The sequence below is a fragment of the Medicago sativa genome, chromosome 3 (assembly GCF_051527215.1).
Source record: "Medicago sativa cultivar Bolivia chromosome 3, Bolivia_mono, whole genome shotgun sequence".
Taxonomy (NCBI): Eukaryota; Viridiplantae; Streptophyta; class Magnoliopsida; order Fabales; family Fabaceae; genus Medicago; species Medicago sativa.
This window is the reverse complement of record NC_140751.1, coordinates 37074265-37079592: the sequence shown is the minus strand read 5'-3', so window position 1 is coordinate 37079592 and position 5328 is coordinate 37074265. Positions and strand designations below refer to the sequence as shown.

The window sequence follows — 5328 nt, the reverse complement described above, 5'->3', positions numbered from 1 at the left end:
TATCCTATCTCTGTTCAACTTTATATCATATTCTGCCTCTCTCCTATCCTGACCATCAAACGAATACATACATGTCTTCCATTAAACCAAGTTCTATAGGACTCTGTGGTGTTCAAACCGAAGTCTTTGGCTAATACATTTACTAAAGACCGTGTTCCAAGCAAAGGTATTGCTGAATCTTGATCTCCACTGCAGAGAAAAACAGCTTTGCTTGCTCAAAAGTATATGACAAAGTAATCAATGGTGAGATTGTAATGTCAAGAAGTGACACTAACCTGTATACAAGAACTCTTACACCTGACTTAACAAGTGTTCCCAGAATAGATATGGTTGGAATCTCTAAATTTTGCATGTCATATTTGAGAACACTGTAACATAAAGGAAATGGTATTACTATTAGTACAAACCTTGGATAAAATGAGCCATTTTTTTTTTTACACAACCAAACTTAACTCATTTCAATTATCAACAAGAGTCCTTGAAAAAAAATTAATCAACAAAGAGCGAATACATACAGGAGAAATATAAAGATGAACTACCATATTCTCTTGCTTCCGAATAAATTTAACAATAAAAATAAAGGAATATATTACTGTTCTATTTAATTTTGAAGGAATCATTAACCGAAATAATGTTATTGATAAAGTTGTGAGAAATTCTTCGTAATCATCAACTGATTCAGACTTTGGTTGCAGGCGCTACACGGGATGTTAGGGACATTATTGCTAATCCTGGAGATGTTGACGTGATATGATATTTACGCTGTATTTATCTAATAGTCAGAAAAAGAAAATTCGAAAGGCAACCTATCAAACCCGCTCTAAGGGTCCTCCTCCCTCCTCTCCCTAATGAAGATTAATTACTGGAATATCAAGGGTATAGGTAATTCGAACTTCCGAGTTTCCCTCAGTGATTTATTCATAAAGTAAATTTGTATGCAACCAATCTATTTTTTCCACGATGGAGATTGCAGTGCGGATAAATTAGCCATGCATGGTCGTAGCGTCCCTGGAGTACCATTTTCCTTAGATTGTTATTCTTTTTTAGCTGTTTCTTTGGCTTTTGGGGGGTTCTGGCCAAGTCCCCCCCCCCCCCCCCCGTAATCATCAACTGATTCAGACTTTGGTTGCAGGCGCTACACGGGATGTTAGGGACATTATTGCTAATCCTGGAGATGTTGACGTGATATGATATTTACGCTGTATTTATCTAATAGTCAGAAAAAGAAAATTCGAAAGGCAACCTATCAAACCCGCTCTAAGGGTCCTCCTCCCTCCTCTCCCTAATGAAGATTAATTACTGGAATATCAAGGGTATAGGTAATTCGAACTTCCGAGTTTCCCTCAGTGATTTATTCATAAAGTAAATTTGTATGCAACCAATCTATTTTTTCCACGATGGAGATTGCAGTGCGGATAAATTAGCCATGCATGGTCGTAGCGTCCCTGGAGTACCATTTTCCTTAGATTGTTATCAACAAGAGTCCTTGAAAAAAAATTAATCAACAAAGAGCGAATACATACAGGAGAAATATAAAGATGAACTACCATATTCTCTTGCTTCCGAATAAATTTAACAATAAAAATAAAGGAATATATTACTGTTCTATTTAATTTTGAAGGAATCATTAACCGAAATAATGTTATTGATAAAGTTGTGAGAAATTCTTCGTAATCATCAACTGATTCAGACTTTGGTTGCAGGCGCTACATGGGATGTTAGGGATATTATTGCTAATCCTGGAGATGTTGACGTGATATGATATTTACGCTGTATTTATCTAATAGTCAGAAAAAGAAAATTCGAAAGGCAACCTATCAAACCCGCTCTAAGGGTCACTACTACAAAAATGGGCTTATATAGCGCTTTTTTTTTGCTTTAGATAGCGCTTTTGAAGCGCTATTGTAAATGGCGCTGGTAAAGGTAATATAGCGTTTTTTTTCTGTATAAAGCGCTAGCTAAAGCAGGGTTTATATAGCGCTTTATGTCAAAAAGCGCTAGCAAAGGTTCTCCTTAGATAGCGCTTTCAAAAGTAAACGCCATCTAAGACAGGTTTAAAAACAGCGTTTTTGTTTTAAAAGCGCTATGTAACAATATGTTTAGACAACGCTTTATAAAGGAAAAAAAGCGCTAGGAGAAGCATTTATTTTATTAGTTTTTTGTCAATTTTTTTTTTCATTACAGATAGCGTTTTTTATTAATTTAAAGTAAAATATATATAAAATTAGAAATTTAAAGGGAAATATATATAATTTTGGCACATTATATTTGAGACTATTATTTATCAAATAAAATTTACCAAATCATAAAAAATGTATGTATATATAGCATAAAAGTCATAAATGTATAGCCTCTAATATGGTAACATGGATATCTCTAAGAGTTACAACTAATTAGTTAACATAAAGATCAAAATCTTCAATGGTATCATACAGTCTTCATCTATCTTCTTGGTCTTCTCAATCTTCCTTGGTCGTCTCAGTCTTTTTCCCCATAACAGACATATAGATCATGATGCACTTTCATATTTTGGTAACCGCCTTCACCTGAATATAGAAAAAAGACATTGGTAACTCTTGGCTGGATTCAAACGTGTACCGTGTTTTGATATTATATAGGCTATCATTATGTGACTTCTTAGAAACTCTTTGGCTTATCAAGGATACAAACATATATGTTGACCAAATCTTTATTCATAATGAGTAACAGATAATTAAAAAAAAAGTTGATTAAATATATTGATTAAGTTAGTTACCTTCCCGTCATATTCTCTTCTTGACAAGACCTCTAGTGTAATATGAGCAAGGGTTCAATAAATTTTGGCTGAGAATGTAGACCAGATGGCTGAAAAAATTCAGAACAATGTCAAAATAATGTATAATTAACAACACTCTGAAACCTATGTTAAAAGATACAATTAAATCTTGATGGGAGCAATTCAGTTCGATGACATGCATGTAGCTCAATTCCTATCCATTCCCCTCTGAAATGCCTGAAAGCTTAATCACCAAATTAACAAGAACATTCAAACAAACAAAGAGGCTTTGTCATTACACATAATAAAAGTTATTACCAAGAGGCTTTAAATTTTTTACAAGCATAGCCAATAAACATCTAAATTAGGGCCGCATAAGGTATAGGGCCGCATAAGATGTTAGCAATTGGGTAGTGAAAATGGATTTACACAAACAACATATAACAACAAAAACCAATATACAGCGACCTAAACAACGAGGACATACCACACTTTAAGCGCCAAATCACAATGGATGAAAAAACACCTAGGATCACACTTTAGGTATCAAATCACAATGAATGAAAAAACACCTAGGATCACACTTTAAGCGTCAAATCACAATGAATGAAAGATTAATTGACGACTTCTCCCTTCCAACACCGAAAGCACAATTCGTCGAAGCCCCATGGGGAATGACACGACAAACCACTAAATTTCTCATAGTTGGGATACTGTCAAGCAACAGTTTCTAAGAGAAGGCGATACTTTGGAGGGTGCCGTGCTTTTCCATAATTTCTCGAACACTCTCCTCCACCTCGCCCATGCTACCTACTCTCACCAACAGCCCCTCAAACAACATATACACGGAATTCACCGAGAACTCACTGCCCTGATGCCAAACCCACTTACCCTCACTCTCCCCAAGCTTAAACTCCAAACAAGATATTCCCTCACCCAAAAATCCTAACCATATTGTCCATGGCATCACACGGACATTTCAACTTTCTACAACTTTTAAAGTTTTTTTGTTTTTTGTTTTTTGATGTTCACGATAATTGTCAATTGTGTTAAAATTCTTTATGCATTTACTAGATGATAAACTTATAGTGTAAATATTAATCATAAATGGCCAGTTGAGATGACAATTATAAATTGATAGTCATCATTTTGTTGAGTATTGTAAAACAACCTAATATAATATCTAATTACTAGAAGAAATATCTTAGTTAATGGTAAAAGTATACATATTAGACTAAGCTTTATTTACGTATGAATTGATTACCATATATACTAGCAACCTCTCATCATCAATTAACCATATAAAGAGTACTAATAAAACCATTGGATTACTGCTATTATTGAATCAATCAGAGTGAACAACTAAAATAATTGGAGAGAATATACAATTAACATTGGAAAGAAATGAAATTAAATCATCCCAATCTAAAATAAAAGGTAACACCGCTCAATATATCTTCCTAATAGGAACAGAGAGCTAGTTGAAATTGTAGACTTAGAACTACACGGTCTAAAAGAACAATTTTTATTTGTATAGAAAAAAAAAATTAACAATTTTCTTGACCACAACAACCCTTTTATTGCTACCTAACAACTTAATGAACATCGATTTATTTCAAAAAAAAAAAAAAACTTAATGAACATTGAATAAACAGATAATTCTATTGATTACAACAAACAAAGAGTTAAAAGATATCAAGATCGACACCTGGAAAAAGAAAGAATCGCCGAAGACATGGAGATCACCGTTCGAGGGAGAGAGAGATAGATTGGGGAAAACAAACCACACCGTTCAACTGTGGTGATTTAGAGAGAGTGGCGACGGTGAGTGGTGGTGATGGACACCAGATTGCGGTATCGAATGTGACGACGTTTCGTGATGAATCGTAAGACTTTGTGTGAGGAAGATTGTGTTTTCTCAGATTGGGTTTAGGGTTTGTGGGAAGTAAAGGTTTGGGTTAAGAGGGAGATCGATGTTTTCCAAAAGTTTTGAGGAAAGTAAAGTTCTGTGGGTTTCGTTTATAATAAAAAAAAAAGCATATTTTTTTTTTATTTTTGGGATAGCGTATTTTAATTGATGAGGAATGAAAGCCATTCAAAAAAATTAAAAAAAAAAATGAAAGGAATGAAAAATACTAAAACAGAGGGGATCGAACAAAAAAATGAAAGGAATGAAAAATACCAAAACAGAGGGGATCGAACAAAAAATGAAAGGAATGAAAAATACCAAAACAGAGGGGATCGAACAGGTGACACTTACCTACGCGTCAAAACCTACGCGTCAAATGATTTAACCACTGGGATGGAACGAAATTAATTGTTATATAGCGCTTTTCGTCAGTAAATAAACGCTATATTTTCATTACCTATGATAGTGCTTTAAAGCGCTATTTAAGCTTGACCCATACATAGCGCTTTCTAAATAAAACGCAGCCTATGTACAATCGTTCAAGTTTTATTATATTTAATATTTTTTTATGAACCTACGATAGCACTTTTAGAATAAAGCACTATAAAAATAAAGTATCAGAAATAGCGTTTTTTTGTAAAAGCGCTATTTAAAGCCTCCGTGT

The 5328-nt window shown here is 34.0% G+C and overlaps 1 long non-coding RNA gene across 2 annotated transcripts; it reads right to left on the bottom strand.

The window, feature by feature from the left end:
• Nucleotides 1-2303: 2303 nt before the first annotated feature.
• LOC146937435 (uncharacterized) lies at nucleotides 2304-4729 on the bottom strand. Of its 2 annotated transcripts, XR_015030936.1 has the most exons (3): nucleotides 4464-4729; nucleotides 2756-2844; nucleotides 2304-2546 (listed from the first exon to the last, which is right to left on the bottom strand). It is a non-coding gene; the product is annotated as an uncharacterized LOC146937435 (long non-coding RNA). The 2 variants fall into 2 exon arrangements; XR_015030935.1 differs by lacking the exon at nucleotides 4464-4729 and having other exon boundaries at nucleotides 2756-3071.
• Nucleotides 4730-5328: the final 599 nt, after the last annotated feature.